This window comes from Mustela nivalis, assembly GCF_964662115.1.
Source record: "Mustela nivalis genome assembly, chromosome: 10".
Classification (NCBI taxonomy): Eukaryota; Metazoa; Chordata; class Mammalia; order Carnivora; family Mustelidae; genus Mustela; species Mustela nivalis.
Window position 1 is genome coordinate 55,670,519 of NC_139029.1, and position 20,100 is coordinate 55,690,618.

The window sequence follows — 20,100 nt, forward strand, 5'->3', positions numbered from 1 at the left end:
TTTCCTACCTTGTGAGATAAGTGACACTTCCAGAAACCTGAACTACCATGTAGGCAACAGCCTGAATTGTCCTTCAACCTCTTGACATCTCCTGAAGTGAAGGTAAATTTTTGTGGCTCTTAGGAATACCTCAGAAAATAAGGTACATCTTCCTATTTTCCTGCAAATTCATAAAGAATCTCATATACTCTCCCATCCCTGTTTTTCTGTTTGTATCAAATTTTACTAAGATTTCTGCCATTTTCTATTTTCTTTTTAATCAATTCAGTTTTTTCTGGAGCAAAACAGGCAGATCTCAATTGTGTCACAAAACTATGATTTTTCCTATCAATTTTTAGTCAAAAGGTAAAGAAATCATTATAGATGTTGTGTTATTTTATATTGCTTGCTTCTGCCACTAGCAATTAACATAAACTGGATAAAGACAGATAGTTTATATTTATTTACTGGCACAAATAGCAAATATTAGTAGGGCAAAAGTACAGCAAATGGATGTCATTACAGTGAAAAATAACACGTTCAGAACAGAAGTGGTTTAGAACAGCCTGCGGATGTACAGACTACACAGTTGCTCAAATCTCACCGAAGTAAAAATCTGTCATACCAATAATTGCCTCCTCCTCCTCCCACACACAACTTGCTTTGATTTCAGATGTATGATACATATGGATATAACATTTGAAACCCAAATTCTTAGTCACCACTGTGCTTGGGCAAATTTTGGACAGAATACAAACTTTTTTTTTTAATTTTTTTTTTTAAAGATTTTACTTATTGGTCAGAGAGAGTGAGTGAGCACAGGCAGACAGAATGGCAGGCAGAGGCAGAGGGAGAAGCAGGCTCCCTGCTGAGCAAGGAGACTGATGTGGGACTCGATCCCAGGACGCCGGGATCATGACCTGGGCCAAAGGCAGCCGTTTAACCAACTGAGCCATCCAGGCGTCCCAGAATACAAACTTTTTAAAAAAGATTTTATTTATTTATTTGAGAGAGACAGAGAGAGCACAAGCAGCGGGAGCAGCAGCAGGAGAGGGAGAAGCAGGCTCCCCACTGATGCGAGACCCTATCCCAGGACCCTGGGATCATGACCTGAGCCAAAGTCAGATGCTTAACCAACTAAGCCACCCAGGCACCTCAGAGAATACAAATTTTCAATTCAGTTCAGTTCAGTTAACGTTTATAGAGGACCTACTCTGTGCCTAATATTGGACTAATATTAGACTTGGGACTAATATTAGAGACACCAAGTACAGCAGACCCTCTGTTGTTAGGCAGATTACAGTCTAGACAAGCAATGGATTACATACAAGACAGTATATTACATGGGATTATAGAAATGTATGGATTAGAAATGGATTTTTTTGGACAATAAATTGTAATTTAAACAGTGGGCAGTAGGAAAGGGAGTTTTACTTGAAGAGGAATATATCAAAGGATTAAATGTGCAAGTAGAATAAATGAAACAAAATGGGATTGGGAGGGAGACAAACCATAAGTGACTCTTAATCTCACAAAACAAACTGAGGGTTGCTGGGGGGAGGGGGTTTGGGAGAAGGGGGTGGGATTATGGACATTGGGGAGGGTATGTGCTTTGGTGAGTGCTGTGAAGTGTGTAAACCTGTACCCCTGGGGATAAAAATATATGTTTATAAAAAATAAAAAATTTAAAAAAAAAAAGAAAATGTATAATCAGTTTTTAAAATTTTAATAATTTTTTTGTTGAAGTCTGAGTGTTGAATCTGTGTAAATTAAATACGTATTATGTGGTAAAAAAAAAAAAAATGTGCAAGTAGTATGCATGAGGAAGGAATAGCCATAAGATAGGTTAGAGGAGATAATCACAAAGAGGCTTGTATGCCATAGTTAGACTTTATTTTGTGGGCAATGATAACATTTTAATGAAAAAGTTTTAAGCAGAGAAATGGTAATTTAGATTTGTGAATAATGGGATAAACTGAAAGTAAGAATTCACAGGTAGCTGCCCCTATAAGGAAGCAAAGAAAAAAAGAAAAAAGCCACTCAGGAGATTCTTTTTTTTTCCCCCCCTCACCAGCTTATTGAGGTATATATTTCATAACATAAAACTCATCCATTTTAAGTGTACAATTCAATAATTTTTTAGTAAATGCACAGTTTCGTGATCATCAACACACTGCGGTTTTGAACATTTCCATCACCCCCACCAGAAATTCCTTGTGCTCATTTACAGCCTATCCTCATTTTGGTATCAGTTCCCACAGCAGCCCCAAGCAAACAATAACCTGTTTGCTGTCTTTATAAATTCCCTTCTCTGAACATTTCATGTAAGTGGAATCATGTATGTAGTCTCTTGTGTCTGGCATCTTTCACTTAACATCATGCTTTTGTGATTTCTATCCGATTGTTATGAGACAAACAGAACAGCAGTATGTCACTCCCAAAGAGCCTGTGAATACTGGGAATACACGAGGTATAAGAAGGAGGTCCTGTGAGCCTGGCCACTGTGTAGAGGATACAAAGGAGAGAGGGACCAAGATGATGAGGACAGAATGGCACGAAAAGACAATTCAGTCAAGGTGGAAGTATCAGAAATGCACAGTAATGTGAAAGTAGAAGAAAACATGTTGGGCGCCTGGGTGGCTCAGTGGTTAAGCCGCTGCCTTCGGCTCAGGTCATGATCTCAGGGTCCTGGGATCGAGTCCCGTATCGGGCTCTCTGCTCAGCAGGGAGCCTGCTTCCTCCTCTCTCTCTCTCTCTGCCTGCCTCTCTGCCTACTTGTGATTTCTCTCTGTCAAATAAATAAATAAAATCTTTAAAAAAAAAAAAAAAGAAAAAAAGAAAACATGTCAAGACATTTTAATAAGATTTGCTGAAGACTTAATCTTGAACTTCTGTTTCCTCCCCATCTTAAAGATTTGTAACAGGTGTTTGTAAACACTGTAAACACTTGTAAATAGGACTTTGGTTGTTAGTGTCTATAGATATCACAAGCTTTGTTAGTTTCCTGAGTTAAAATCCCTTCCCTGAAGAATGCAATACCTTAGACAAAGCCAAGAAATCGTGACAGACTGACATCTGCAGTTAAAGCACAAAAGCTCAAAAGTGAATCTAGAACAAGCTGTATTTTCCTTGGAAAACCACTTGGGACAAATGCGATTGTTACACCGAGATTAGAACTCCAATTTTTTAGAGAAGGCAAGATTGGTTTCAGAATTCTTGTTCAGTTGGAGAAACACGTAGGTGGCATGATGAGGCCACCCAAGTATTGAGAAAATTAAAAGTTCTTTCTGCAAAGGAAGGGTAGAAAGATAAGGCTTCTGGCACATTCTCTGGGTCTACTTTCCAGCTTTACCTCACTAGCTGAGAAGGGCTGCCATGCTGATCTGGCTATGCTATAGGATTGAACATAAAGCATGTTTTGGAGTTACCTGTATGGACTACTAATTATCAAAAATTTTTTTTAAAAATCACAGGATTATAGTACAGCTGATAAAGTAAAAAGACTGAGTGCTGACTGGAATATGCCCACCACTTGGGTGTACCAGGAAGGACAAGCTCAGAAACAAAGAAATAACTCAGTAGGAGAGCCTGACAAGAATATCCAGGTTTCATGTCATGGTTGGCTTCAGGCCAAGAAGCAAGTGAACAAAGCAAGATTGGAATCTCAGAACAAAGCAACACAAACAGTTTTCCAGAGAACCTACCAAAAAAAAAAAAAAAAAAAAAAATCCCTTCCTGGAAACTTCATCTTTGTGTCCCTGGAAGCCAGAAGTACCCCTGCCATACCCCACTGCTGGAGGGATTCTGTGGTACATTGTGGTCTCTGGAGGTGAAGAGTGACTTCTTGGCTCTGGCCAGAGACCCTGTGGACCCATCCCAGATTAAGGAGTGGGATTCAATCCCTAAATCACAGAGTTAGAGTCTCCTGGCTTAGCCCAGAGTGGATGAGACCAATCCAGAACCCTAAATGTTGTTGGTTTCCTTCTTTTAGAGTAATAAGGAGCATCTACCAACTGCAAAACTCAAACTCTGGTCTTAGAAAGAGAAAAGATCAACTACTAATTCATATACTTAAATCATAAGTAGTTGATGTTCTTTTGGGAAAGGTCCAGAGCTGTTGGACAAATATTTGCATACTCTGGGGCTGGGGAGAGAAAGAGATTCATTGAAATGGAATGAGATAAGATGGACATTTTTTTCTATTTTTCTTCCACTTTGCCCACTTAGCCTCTTCCTCCACCTCTGTTTTCTGAGAGGAGAAAAAGATAACAACCACTGGAAGATTCTTTCAAAGAAAAGTTATCAGAAGAGAACTGTAATCCCCTGTGGGCTTCCTGTGGAAGCTGGAGGTGAGGGAACGTGGCACTGTAGGAGCGCACGCTGTGGGACTTTACCCAGCACTTCTTCCCCTATATTAGCCTACACATCTATCCTTCCATCCTCTGTAACCCATTAGATTTTAGTTATTTATTTATGTCCTTTCCTTCTGTATATTCTAATTGTTTCTTGAGGACAGGGTTGGCGTTTTAGTCCATCCTCCAGGGTACCTAGCATAGTGGTCACAAGTGATGGTTAAAGAAGGAAAGAAGGAAGAAAGGAAAGAAAGGAAGTACCACTTACAAAAAGAAAGAGACAGAGAATAAGATTACTTTTGTTGGGAGGAAAGGAGGGCGGATTTGAGAACATTTGATCTAGGCTTTAAAAGGAAAGTTGCATTTCCGATGTTGGGGGTGGGGGGGAAGCAGAGGCTCCCAGTCAGAGGAAATGACAGATGGAGAAAAGCCCAATTTACGGAATAAGGAAAGCCGTGATTTTGCGGATCGTTGAAATAAGTCAAAAGGAAGAGTGAAATAGAAGTGTAAAGGTACACTGGGGTATTGGGATCTGACTAATTGCTTGCTATTAAAGGATTCTTGACTATGTGAGTAACAAGGAACAGTTGGGATTTAAGGCAGGAGTTAAAAACTCGAAAAAATACATGGTAATGCAACATCCTACAAATAAGCAATTGGTGTATTTAAACATGGTACAATACTTATTTTTAAATCTCTTCTGAGCATCTGGCGCTTTGATAGACCTGAAGATGCATGAAGTCATCTGTGTTACAACTCAAACTCTATCTTCCCTTCTAATAAAACATTAACCTACACAAAATTGATTTAGCTTACAAGTGGGCATGTATTCCTTGACAATGAAGAGAAACTAATATTTACTTATAGGATATGCAAGATCCTTTACCCACAAATATGATTTCATTAAACCTTGTAACAACTGTGTAAGGTGTATGTTCCCACGCTTTTACCAATGGGAAAACTGATGTCATTCTGATAAACCTCCATTCAAACCCACTTCTCTCTCTAGTACTCCATAATATACCATCTTTACCATTTACCTATAGATTATAGTTCTGCCAAAATTATATTTTAGCAACCTCAAATTATGTATGTTGATGTTGCTCATTTGATTGGTTTACCTTCACAGCACTTGATTAGAAATCAAATTATATTAATACTTCTAGTACATTAGAGATATTTGTCACACATGACAAGAATTGCTTATTGTCTTGAAATGTACGTCAGGGTACATTTTGTGTTCAGTCCTCAAAATAATACCTTAAGAAGATGATCAGTGAATTTCATAAGGTTATAAGAGTGCCAGATTATTTGTAATAATGTAAGATTATTGTATAATCTTACCTTTGCTGTATGGCTCAGTGTCCATAGTTATCAATTTTATCTTTTCAAACTTTTCAATAAATGTGGTTTCTTTTTTTTTTTTTTTTTCATTTCCAAAGATACAAGATTGCAAAGGTAGCAATACATCATACAGCTAAGGTGCTTTACATTTTTCAAAGCCTATTAAAAAATGCTTTTAACAATACGTTTTTCTGACCTGTACATTAGCCTTGTAAGGAAGGCATAAAAAATATTTCCCTTTCAGCTAATAAGAACTTTAATGTTATTTACTATCATATAAATAATATTCTCTGTGCCACAGGCAGGGACTAATTTTTGTGTCAGTTTATACTATTTATTGATGTATATTAATTTTATATTGTGTTTCCCCTTGAGGACAAATATTTAGAATTATAATTTTTATTTTAAGTTTATGCTTTGAGAAGGATTTCACACAAACTGGTAAAACTTTGAAATATAAATTGTTTTATACAGTAATTACCATAAAATACAGTTAAGCAGCCCAGGATGTTTCTATATAGTAATTAACTAAACAATGTACTTTCAGTATTCCTTGATATGATAAATACAAAAACTATGTAGCTTCTCATGTCAAGGCATTTGTTTTTCTGTAAAATTTTTAGATTTTCTTCTTCTTTTTTTTAAGATTTATCTATTTATTTAACAGAGATCACAAGTAGGCAGAGAGAGAGGAGGAAGCAGGCTCCCCGCTGAGCAGAGAGTCAGATGTGGGGCTCCATCCCAGGACGCTGGGATCAGAAAGCAGAGGCTTTAACCCACTGAGCCACCTAGGTGCCCCTTAAATTTTCTTCTTAATACAAAATTTCTCATACTTGAAAATCAAACCCTCATTTTCTGTGATGCAGATAATCGGTATGCATTTGCAATTTAGGGAAAAAATAAAGAGAAACAATAAAATTTTATCAGCCTGCTTTGATTAATAGTCTTATGTGGGCACCTATAATTATAAAGGAAGACTGGGGGGGAACGAGGATTAAAAAAGAATAGTAAATGTGGACCCAGTGAGATGCAGATCTGTAAACTGTCATTGTAACTTCATCATTTAGTCATTCTATCAGAAGTGCAAAATTGTACATTCAGTCAACACTAAGCTTAGGGGACAGGATAGGAAGTCAGTGTATTTAACATTAGTGACAGAAAACTCAATAAAAGAATGAAAATTGGAATCAGGGGAAACTTGTCCAACATTTGTTAAGAACTTACAATGTGGTGACAGCTATACCATGTGTTGAGAATTTCAGAAATATATTTGGTCCTCTCAATGAGTTCTTGATTCTCTGAAAGAGATATTCTAAGCCAAACAAAAGTCATGTGCAAAAGCAGAAAGATGAGAGAGAAACTGATGAATTATGTAAAGTACATAATTCATGTACTTTGGGTGGGATGCATTAGCTTGTGCATTTCAAGAGATGAGATTGAGATGAGATTTGAAAAGTAGAAGAGAGCTTATTCGAAGAAGTCGTTGTATGCCTGTGGATGAGTAAGATCCATAAAGGAAATCTGCTCAATTCAGTCAACTTTGCAAGGAATTCTACCCACTTAATTTTACCAGAATCTTAACTTTCAAACATAATATAATTGCTAATAATTATTGAATTTTAAACCCTTTACATATGCTAACTTATACAGCCCTCACATTAACTCTTTAAAATAGGTATTATTGTTATCCCTATTATAAATAAGGAAACTGAAACATAAGGAAATAACTTGCCCCATGTCACAATGCTGATAAGGTGAGGGGGAAGGATTTGAATGCTGGCAGCCTAAATCAGAAGCCTTGGCACAGCTGAGTAGAATCCATCCAAAGTAGACTAAAGTTTTGAAATATGTGATGATGTATTTTTTAGAGGTTTAAATACATATTGAATTCAGGAAGATTTTGCTGATACTGGTTTGTAAAATACCCAAATCTCCTTTTTAAAAAATTTCATTTACATATAATTGGCATCCAATAAATTGTGCATACTTAAAATGCCCACCTTGATAAGTTTTGAAATATTTATGCCGGTGGAAGCATCACCGTGATCAAGATAACGAACATGTCCGTCACCCTCAAAAGTTTCCTCCTGACATTGCTCACTGATTCCCCACATGGACAAATACTATTCTGCTTTCTCTCACTACAGATTAAGTTTGAATTTTCCAGAATTTTATATAAATGCAATCATAGAATATATTCTTTTTTTTTTTCTGGCTTCTTTTGGGAGCATAGTTATTTTATTTGTCCATATTGTAATGTTTATCAATTTTTGTCACTGATAGTATTCCTTTGTATAAGTATACTATGCTTTATTTCTTCACCTCTCTATGGATATATGAATTGTTTTCCTGCAGCTTTTGACTATCACAAGTAGGCTGCTATGAATAGTCTGTACAAGTCTCTGTAGGAATGTTTAAGAAAAGAAGCTGGGCACAAGGAATGTAGAATATATGTTTTCATTATGTAGAATACAACAGGCTATGCTATCAGAAAGTGTGATAGTGGTTATCTTTGAGGAGGTAAGATGGTGACTAAAAGAGTGGGTTCATGAGAGGGGCTGCTTTTGGACTCTAGAATATTTTGTTTCTTCATCCTGATACTGATTACATGGGCAACAGTTTCACTGTATAAAAATTCAGTAAGCATTATACTTTGGATATGTATTTTTCTATAGGTATCTTATACTTGGATTAAAAGTTAAAAGTGAGGTTAATGAAATAGTTTGGTTTAGTCTAGAAGATTTTCTATATGTTTTTGGGCATCCTTGTTTTTGTCTTTTTTTTTTTTTTTTTTTTAATTTCATAGCCCTTACTCCTATTCCAGTTTCATACTCTAGGAGTACATCCTATAACATTACCTTTATTCCTTTTACTATAATTGCTTGTTTTATTATTTTTCTTGTTATAGTATAAACTTCCTGGGGGGGAAAGATAATGTCTACCTTTCTCACTTTCATTTCCTGGCAAGGTGCTTGGAACATGGTGGATAGATATCCAATGAATACTGGGATGATGGGATAAATGGATTTTTAGGCGCCTGCTCAAAGCTTAGCATCTGAGTTTTCATTAATTGGCTTCTACTAAAAGCTTTGCTTCCCTTATAATCTACTAATTATTGATTTGATTCTGTGATATTGAAAGTTTTTCCTTCTTCCTAACTTCATTCAACTCTTTGTTTTAGCATACATTTTTCAAAATAGTAATATGTCCTATTATTATTCACTGTGGGCTCTAAACACTTTATATCTACTAACTTATTCAAGATGCACCACACAAACAATACAGGTATTCACATGGTTTCCATTTCACAAACAGGGAAACTGAGGCACCAAAAAGATAAATATCCTGCCCAAGACCACAGAGCTTATGGTTGATTCCAGTCTAACTCCAGACTCATGCTTTTGTTCAGTATAGATTTCTGTATTTATATATATATTATTTTATGTCATTATATTTCCTCATTTTTTTCTGACCTTTGATGAAATGTTAGCTCTTCAGATTGGCTTTCTTTGAACACTTTATTACAAAATAGCAGCCCTCCAAATATTCTCACTCATTCTCATCATGCTGTATTTTCCTCATAGCACTTACCACCCCATGATAATTTATATATTTGTATCTATTTCCTCTTTATACATCTCTCCCCACTAAAGTGGTAGCTCGGTGAGGGCAGAGATTTTATCTGTTTTACTTTGTTATATTCTTTTGTCTTCGAATAAGAACTAATACATAGTAGATACTTACTAAATATTTGTCCAATGGATGAATAAATGCTTCATAGAATCGGCCTATGCTGAGCCACTATGGTACAGGAATGGCAAAGAGTTTTTAAAATCCCTTTTAGCAAAGTCACTTTCTACTTAGAATAGAAACCAAAAAAGATCTCCGTTAGACAAAAGTATGGACACCAATACACATTCCATTCTATGTTCTATATTCAATTGGACATGCCCTGGAAATCTTAACTCAAGAGCATTTCTGGACATTCTAGTGTCATGTAAATTTTTATTCTCAAAGAAATTTTGTTCTGGCAAAGGGGAACCAAAGAGTTTTTATATGACGCATCATATGATTTGCATTTAAAAAAAATTCTGTGATTTCTGTGTGGAGAGTGGATTATGGAGACCGCAATAGAAGACATGATAACCAGTTAATGAAGCTATGGAAATAACTCATAGGTAAATAGAGTTGTGAACCAGACCTATAACAGTAACTTTATAAATGAAAAGAAATAGATTTTAGAGACAGAATCTATAAGCCTTAGTGACTAATTAGTCAGGGGTTTCTGATTTCCATAGTATCAACTACATAAACAGAAAATAGTGGGGATCTGGGAATATGACTAGTTTTGTGTTCAGTACGATAAACTGTAAACTCATGTTGTATATTTAATGGTGCTGTTCAGTAAATTAAAAAAAAAAAAATTGGCCTGGAACTTAGAAGAGCATCTGTGATAGGAGAGTTCTATTTCAGTCCCAAATGTATGAAGTTGCCCATGCTGGTCCTCTGCCGGCCCAGGGTGCTGTCCTGGGCTGCTGCACTAGCGGCCTGCCATCGGTGTTGCTGTCACCTCTCTTGCTGCCGCTGCTGCTGCTGCTGCTGCCCCACCATAATGTTATCCACAGGCTTCAACTGTGGAGTAGCCCATGTGTCTGACTTGCCTACCCTAGGTGTCCAATTCACTGATGTCAAAAAGGCTTGAAAACCAGCTTAGAGGCTTCCAGAAGGGATTTTAATAACCAGCAGGTGAAGACCACCGAATGAACCTCCTCACCAACCTTAGGGTTATTAATTGTTGCAGCAAGAGTGGCTGCACACCATGGAGAACAATGGAGCATGTCAGAGAGGGGGAGTTAGAAACAGCTGGATAGGTGATTTTGGAAAAGGATCAAGAACATGGTTGTCTTTGGGTTTAGGAATTCTCTAAAATTGGGACATTTGGTTATTGAAGATTCATTCCCTGTGAGACCAGGGGAATGAAGAGTTTCTGGAGCTGCTTTTGGGGAAGTGGTCATCCCTCTCAGAATAGTGGAGGTAGAAGGTCTTTGCTTTTGTCTTTTGTCTTTATTCAGGTATGATTTTGTAGATACCTTGTTTTTGCTTTATTCCATCATGACCATGAAGAGCCCTCCACTGAAGTTGATAGTTCATGAAATTGTTTGTGATCAATAGGGAAATAACATGGCCTGTGGGTAGTAACCCAGCTAGCTACCAGCTGTCAGCTGTCAGGGCTGCCTTCTCCTTTCTCAGTAGGTAAGCTTTGCCTCCTACCAGGACTCTTCAAGCAGCAATTACCAAAACACTAGAGGCTGGTCTGCCAATTAAAAAATTACTCAAGCCTATAATTTCCAACTATTAGGTATTGTATTAGTCAGCTTGCATTGCCGTAACAAAATACCTTAGACAGGGTGCCCTATATAGCAGGAATTTATTTCTCATGGTACTGGAAGCTGGGAGATCCGAGACCAAGGTGCAGGCTGATTCTTTTTCCCTGAGAGGGCCCTCCTCCAGACTCCCAGGTGCCTCCTTCTTGCTGTGTCCTCACACAGCAGAGAGAGGGAGAGCTCTGACAGACTCTACTTAGTAATTTGCTGATGTTCTAGGACAAATTTCTTTACCTAAATTTTTTCAAGTTTACTTCTTTTTTATTTGAATATAATACAATTCATGTTTATAATAAGCTCTTTTTCTTCAGTTTTATTCCAGTCGTATTGAGATATAATTGGCCTTCATCACTGTGTGAGTTTAAGGTATCTGAAATAATGGTTTGATTTAAATCTATCATGAAATGATTATCACAATGAACTTAGTTAGCATGCATCATCTAATATGGAAGCAATAAAAAGAAGGAGAAAAAAAAGAAAACTCTTTTCCCAGGTAATGAGAACTTTTAGGATTTACTCCCTTAACAACTTACATATATACCAGAGAGCACTATTAACTAAACTCATCATATTGCATTACATCCCTTACATAGACCTGTAACGATTATTTTCTATTGGTCGGCTTCCCATGAGCTACTTCATATGGGATTCATACAAAACAAAGCTTTGGGTTTCTTGCTTGTGGTCTATAAAAATTATGACAGTCTTTAATAACAATAATCTTTAAAGAAGTGAAATCATAACAAACACTTTATTTAAAAATTTCTCTTTGTATAATGCAATTATTCCCAAATGCATTTTTTGTAATCTGAGGAGTCCTCTGAGATGCACTAAAAGGACCAAATTGAGTCTTATGACATACAAAGCAAAATCTAACAGAGAATGGCTCCATTAGAAAACCTAATTCTTAGAATGCCATAAAAGGCTTATTTTGCCTGTAGATTATAATATGTATAAATTACAAAGGCAAAGTGATATCAAATTACAAGGTAGAGGTTTGGTAACTAACACCCCAGGTGCTGAAACTCTTCATATAGCTTTTGATTGTCCAAAAACTTACCTATGAATAGCCTATGTTTACTGGAAGCCTTACCAATATCATAAATAGTGAGTTAACATGTACTTTGTGCATACATTACAATAAAGTAAGTTAGAAGAAAATGTTATTAAGAAAATCATGAGTGAAAATACATTTACATTGCTGTACTGTATTTATAGAAAAAAAAATCCACACATAAGTACGACATCACAGTTCAAACCCATGTTGTTCAAAGGTCACCTGTATGAGTGAGTTGCTCTTGCGAAAGAACTTTCTGTCTCTTCTTTGGGCATTAGTTAAGAAAGCAAAGAACTCCTTTGATCCCCTCCATGTTACAAAGAATTTTATTGAGAAAATACTTTGCTATTTCAGAGCACATCTAATACTTTAAACATCTAAGTTTATACTGACTGATACTAGCATTATCTTCTTTTCTTGGAATATCCTTTCTGCTTTCTTCATCTGGCAAACTCTTCTCTTAAACCCTAATTCTGGCATTACCTGACATGAGGTTATCTCTAGATCGGGCTCTGAATCATAAGTTCCCATAGCCTTCTCACATCTTCTGGGTGGCATGAATCCAAGGCTTAATAAATTAGTATATTAATTTGATAATCATTTAACTTCTGAATTTTCTGAGAGGTTGTAATCTTCATCAGGGCAGTGATTGTGTTTGTTAATCCTTGAATCACTCTCACACACATAATAAAAACACAGTATTATTATTGTTAATAATAATGTAACTAATTCTAACTAATAGTATAACTAATAATGTAGCTTATAATAACATAACTAATGTAAATAATTACAACCTTTAATGATCATTCCTTTGGGTTGTGAGGTACATGAAGGCAACAATCCCATCATAGCCCTAGGCCTTAGCCTAATATCTGATATGTGCTCAGTAGATATTTGTTATTAAAGAATTATTTGCTTAATGAATTTAAAACCTTAATTTACAGAACATTTGTAAAGTGAAGTATCAGTGTAGTACAAAAGTAAAGAGTTGGGACACCTTGGTGGCTCAGTGGGTTAAAGCCTCTGCCTTCGGCTCAAGGTCATAATCTTAGGGTCCTGGGATCAAGCCCCACATCGGGCTCTCTGCTCAGCAGGGAGCCTGCTTCACCACTCTCTCTCTGCCTGCATCTCTGCGTACTTGTGATCTCTGTCCGTCAAATAAATAAATAAAATCTTAAAAAAAAAAAAAGTAAAGAGTTTAGATAATAAACTTACTTTCTCCACAATGACAAGAACGATATAAAGAATTAGGCCTTTCTTCTTCTTTGGACAATTAGCTAAGTGTTTTATCATGTTAATGAAAAGTTAATCTTTCCTCCATAAAATTCAGGTTCAGAAATATAATTGTTATTGAGAGTATGTAGAGAAGCATTGGCTGAACTTATGACTATTTCAAAGCAAGATTTAGATTTACTTTAGATAAGTATAATTAACCAAAAGAAGTAATGCAGTTAGACTTCAGTGTCTTTTACAGTTCTTTGATTGAAATGAGTTTCCATTATGAGGCACATTTCACAGTGGTCTCATTTAGAAGAGATTTATTACCCATTGTTATTTCTAGTGTGTAGTCCATTATTTCTGATAGCTATTCTATTATACTTTCTTTCACAACTTCTAAGTGCTGACTATTACAATCCTATTTTAGCGTGATAATCTGTATGTCAAATTATACCCGTGGGGGGAATAATTAGTCCTGGTGAAGGCCAACCAGAAAGTCATCCTAAGTGAAATTTGTTCTCAAATTCCTATTTTAAGTTTACTATGCAGCTGAAAGCATGCATCATTCCAATTATTAAATAAAATTTGATTTTACTTCTTTGTATTGACAGATACTACCAAAAAATACAGCACTAATACAGGTTTTAGTATTCACGTGCTTAGGGAAGACTCTCTAACAATAACTTTACAAAGAAGAAATATCTAGTTGAGTCTGAGGCACACATTATTTTAAAGAGCAAATGAACTTATAGAAAATTATTTATGGAGTAATTTTCATTGAAGATATAATAAATATAAAAAAGAAGAGGAATACAGACTAGAAAAATATTAACATCTTTACCTGAGTCCTAAAACTTTAAAGTAATAAAAAGTGAAAGAAAGGAATATATGTAGAATCACAGTCATGGCTCCTGAAAGGCAGAAATTATAAACATCAGACATCACACAAAAATACACAGAATACTTTATAAAAGTGAAATTGTAAAACTGAAACACTAGAGTATTGAGGTCAGATGCAGGAAGAAAAACATCAACTGCCATAAACCCTGAATAACTTGTAGAAGTGGTTTTTTTTTTTAACCTTAGTGATCAACATGTAAAACTATGCACATTATTTCCTTTATATTTTCTATTTCTATTATTTAATAGAATTTAATTTAATTATTTTCTATTTCTACTATTTAAAATGTAATTTATCTCTTGATTCCGCAAACACTAAAATGGTAGAATGAGTGTAGTAGAAAGTACACTTTTGGCTATAAGAAACAAAATTCCAAGTAAAAGTGACCCCTTGAATAGTAAGTCCATTGTTGCTCATTAAAAATTTTCAAGGTAAGTAGCTCCGAAGTTGGTTTCAGTAATAATGATTTTATCAAACGCCTAGGCTTTTTGCATATTTCTGTGCTGCTCTCCCCATCACACTGGCTTTCATCCTTGGACTTGTTACATCATATGGTTGTACAAGGTCTGCTACAGCTCTAGACATCATGTTCTTATCTAGCCATGAAAAAAAGAGGAATAAAAGTGACAGGGGAAAAAAAATCACATGACTCTCTCTCTCTCTTCTATTTTATTTATGTTTTATTAACATATAATGTATTATTAGTCCCAAGGGTACAGCTCTGTGAATCATCAGGCTCACACATTTCACAGCACTCACCGTAGCACATACCCTCCCCCATGCCCACACTCAGCCACCCTATCCCTACCTCCCAACCCCAGCAACCCTCAGTTTGTTTTGTGAGATTAAGAGTCTCTTATGTTTTGTCTCCCTCCCGATCCTATCTTGTTTTATTTTTTTCCCTCCTTCCCCGCACAAACCCCCACCAGCCTCTCAAATTCCTCATAACCGAGAGATCATATGATAATTATCTTTCTCTGATTGACTTATTTCACTTAGCATGATACCCTTTAGCTCCATCCACATTGTTACAAATGGGAAGATTTCATTTCTTTTGATGGCTGCATAGTATTCCCCCTCCCTCTCTCTCTCTCTATATATATATATATCTCACATCTTCTTTATCCATTCATCTGTTGATTGACATCTAGTTTCTTTCCATAGTTTGGCTATTGTGGACATTGCTGCTATAAACATTCAGATGCATGTGCTCCTTCAGATCACTATATTTGTATCTTTAGGGTAAATATCTGGTACTGTGATTGCTGGGTTATAGAAGAGCTCTATTTTCAACTTTTTGAGAAGCCTCCAAGCTGTTTTCCAGAGTGGCTGCACCAGCTTGCATTCCCACCAAGAGTGTACGAGGGTTCCCCTTTCTCCACATCCTGGCCAATATCTGCATTTCCTGACTTGTTAATTTGAGCCATTCTAACTGGTGTGAGGTGGTATCTCACTGTGGTTTTGATATATATTTCCCTCATGCCGAGAGATGTTGAACACTTTTTCATGTATCTGTTGGTCATTTGTTTCCCAACACGATTTCTGTTTTGTTTTGTTTTTTTGTTTTTTGTTTGTTTGTTTGTTTGTTTTTTCCCATTGGATATTCTTTCCTGCTTTGTCAAAGATTCGTTGACTATAGAGCTGAGGGTCCATTTCTGGACTCTCTATTCTGTTCCATTGATCTATATATCTGTTTCTGTGCCAGTACCATACTACACTGTCACGCTTACAGCATTGTAATAGAGCTTGAAGTCTGGAATTGGGATGCTACAACTTTGGTTTTCTTTTTCAACATTCCTTTGGCTATTTAGGGTCTTTTCTGGTTCCATATAATGTTATAAATGTTAGGATTATTTGTTCCATTTCTTTGAAAAAAATAGATGATATTTTGATAGGGATTGTGTTAAATGTGTAGATTGCTTTAAGTAGCACAGACATTTTCACAATATTCTTCCAATCCATGAGCATGGAACATTTTTACATTTCTTTGTGTCTTCCTTGATTTCTTTCATGAGTACTATAGAGTTTTCTGAGTATAGATTCTTTGCCCCTTCGGTTAGGTTTATTCCTAGTCATCTTATGGCTTGGGGAGCAATTGTAAATGGGATCAACTCCTTAATTTCTCTTTCTTCTGTCTTGCTATTAGTGTAGAGAAATGCAACTGACTTCTGTGCATTGATTTTATATCCTAACACATTATTGAATTCCTGTATGAGTTCTAGCAGTTCTAGAGCCTTTTGGGTTTTCCACATGAAGTATCATATCATCTGCAAAGAGTGAGAGTTTGACTTCTTTGCTGATTCAGATGTCTTTTATTTCTTTTTGTTTTCTGGTTGCTGAGGCTTGGACTTCTAGTAATATGTTAAATAACAGGGGTGATAGTGGACGTGCCTGCCATGTTCTTGACCTCAGGGGGAAAGTTCTTAGCTTTTCCCCATTGAGAATAATATTTGCTGTGGGTTTTTCATAGATGGCTTTGATGATATTGAGGTACTTACCATCTATCCCTACACTGTGAAAAGTTTGATCCAGAAAGGATGCTGTACTTTGTCAAATGTTTTTTCATCATCCATTGAGAGTATCATATGGTTCTTGTACTTTCTTTTATTGATGTATTGTATCACACTGATTGATTTGCAAGTGTTGAATCAACCTTGAAACCCAGGAATAAATCCCACTTGGTCGTGGTGAATAATCCTTTTAATGTACTGTTGGATCCTATTGGCTAGTATTTTGTTGAGAATTTCTGCATCCATGTTGATCAAGGATATTGGACTATAATTCTCCTTTTTGATGGAGTCTGCATCTGGTTTTGGGATCAAGGTAATGCTGGCCTGATAAAATGAGTTTGGAAGTTTTCCTTCCATTTCCATTTTTAGGAACGGTTTCAGGAGAATAGGTATTAATTCTTCTTTAAATGTTTGGTAGAATTCCTCTGGAAGCCATCTGGCCCTACGCTCTTGTTTGTTGGGAGATTTTTGAGGACTGTTTCAATGTCCTTACTGGTTGTGCGTCTGTTCAGGTTTTCTATTTCTTCCTGGTTCAGTTTTGGTAGTTTGAATGTCTCTAGGAATGCATCCATTTCCTGCAGATTGTCAGTTTGCTGGTGTATAGTTGCTTAAATATGTTCTTATAATTGTATTTCTTTGGTGTGGGTTGTGATCTCTTCTCTTCAATTCATGATTTTATTAATTGGGGTCCTTTCTCTTTTCTTTTTGATATGTCTGGCTAGGGGGTTATCAATCTTATTAATTCTTTCAAAGAACCAGCTCCTAGTTTCGTTGATTTGTTCTACTGTTATTTTGGTTTCTAATCCATTGATTACTGCTCTCATCTTTATTATTTCTCTTCTCCTGCTGGGTTTAGGCTTTCTTTGTTGTTCTTTCTCCAGCTCCTTTAGGTATAGGATTAGGTTGTGTACTTGAGAACTTGGTTTTGAGAAAGCTTTGTATTACTATATACTTTCTTCTCAGGACCATCTTTGCTGTGACCCAAGGATTTTGAATGGTTGCATTTTCATTTTCATTTGTTTCCATGATTTTTAAAAAATATTTTTTTAATTTCCTTAAAATATTTTTTTTTTAAATTTCATTCTTTAGTAGTATGCTCTTTAGCCTCCATGGATTTGAGTTTTTTCCAACTTCCTCTTATAACTGACTTCTAGATTCGGAGCAATGTGGTCTGAAAATATGCAGGGAATGATCCCAATCTTTTGGTACTGGTTGAGACCTGATATGTAACCCAGGATGTGATCTATTTTGGAGAATGTTACATGTGCACTAGAGAAGAATGTGTATTTTGTTGTTTTGGGATGGAATGTTCCAAATGTATCCATGATATCCATCTTTTCCAGTGTGTCATTTAAGGCCTTTATTTCCTTGTTGATCTTTTGCAAAGACTGTGCATTTCAGTGGGGAGGGTGTTAAAGTCACCTACTATTATTGTATTATTGTTGATGTGTTCCTTTGGTTTTGTTATTAAATCACTTACATAATTGGCTGCTCCCATGTTAGGGGTGTAGATATTTAAAATTATTAGATCTTGTTGGACAGACCCTTTACGTATGGTATATAGTGTCTTTGCTCATCTCTTATTATAGTCTTTGGCTTAAAATCTAATTTATCTGCTATAAGGATTGTCACCCCAGATTTCTTTTGATGTCTATTAGCATGGTAAATTGTTTTCTACCTCCTCACTTCAAATCTGGATGTGTTTGGGTCTAAAATGAGTTTCTTGTAGAAAACATATTAATGGGTCTTGTTTTTCAATTCATTCTGATACCCTGTGTCTTTTGATTGGGACAGTTAGCCCATTTGTTTTCATGGTAGCTATTGAAAGATATGAATTTAATGCCATTATATTGCCCTTAAGGTGACTGTTATTGTATAATTTTGTCTCTGTTCCTTTCTGGTCTGTTGCTTTTAGGCTCTCTTTGCTTAGAGGACCTCTTTCAATATTTCCTGTAGGGCTAGCTTGGTATTTGCAAGTTCTTTTAATTTTTGTTGGTCCTAGAAACTTTTTATCTCTCATTCTATTTTCAATGACAGCCTAGCTATGTATACTATTGGCTTTTTCTCATTTAATGCTCTGAATATATCATGCCAGTTCTTTCTGGCCTGCCAGTTCTCATGGGTAAGTCTATTGCCAATCTAATATTTCTCCTATTGTATGTTACACACCTCTTGTCCCAAGCTGCATTCAGGATTTTCTCTTTGTCACTGAGACTTGTAAGTTTTACCATTAGATCACAGGGTGTGGACCTATTTTTATTGATTTTGAGGGGGATTCCCTGTGCCTCCTGGATTTTGATGCTTCTTCCCTTCACCCAAATTAGGGAATTTCTCTGCTATAATTTGCTCCAATATACTCCCCCTTTTTCTTCTGGGATCCCAATTATTCTACTATTGTTTCATCTTATGTATCATTTATCTCAAAATTTGAAAGAAAAAAACCCCACATATATACAAGAAATAAGGTTAAATACAATGAAAGCATAAAATATGACTATAACAATGAAAATTTAAAAAGATTTTCAAAAAGGTATTGGTAAGATAAAATAGTTAAAAAATATAAAATAGGAAAGAGAAATAATTTAAAAATATGATAAGAAAAAAAATGAAATTTATAAAATTTAACTTTGAAAGAGTGAATAATCATGGGAGAAAAAGCCATGAATTCTGTGTGTTGCTTTACCCTAGCCCTGGAGTTCTCTGATGGGAGATCTCATTGATTAGTGAACTTGGTCTTGGCTGGGTGTTCTTGTTGATCTTCTAGGGGAGGGGCCTTTTGCAGTGATTTTCAAATGTCTTTGCCCAACGTGGACTTGTACTGCCCTTGCCAGGGGCCAGGCTAAATAATCTACTTGGGTTCCCCTGTAGCTTTTGTTCCCTGAACACTTTCTGTACAGCTTTGAAGGATGGGAATGAAAATGGTGACCTCCCAATCTCTCACCCCATAGGAAGCAAATGCTCAGACCCCACTCCTCAGTGTGCCCTCAGAGAAAAGCAGTCAATCCCTCCCAGCTCCCTGGTTTCCATCCGCACTCTGAGCTGAGAGCCCACTGCTCAGCTCTGAGTCTATAGCCAGCTTCCCCAGTCTGACACCTGGGAGCTCTGTCACACTCAGACACCCCTGGTCTTTTTGTGTCCCCATGGGTCCTGAGACCATACTGTCCCCACAAGGGCTCCAGCCCTCACTTAGCCTCTGGAGCAAAGTACCTCAATAGAGCCAACTTCTAAAAATTCCAATTTTGTGCTCAGCTGCTCTAACACTTGCCGGGAGCCAGCCCCTCCCCTCACAGTCTATCTTCCCATCACTTGGGATTCACTTCTCCACACGTCCTACCTTCTGGAAAGTGGTTGATTT

General features: G+C 36.4%; 1 protein-coding gene across 2 annotated transcripts in view; it reads left to right on the forward strand.

Annotated features, from left to right (window-relative positions):
- LRRC7 (leucine rich repeat containing 7) overlaps positions 1–20,100 on the forward strand; it is a 708,443-nt gene that overhangs the window by 486,002 nt on the left and 202,341 nt on the right. The gene's annotated exons all lie outside the window — the stretch shown is intronic.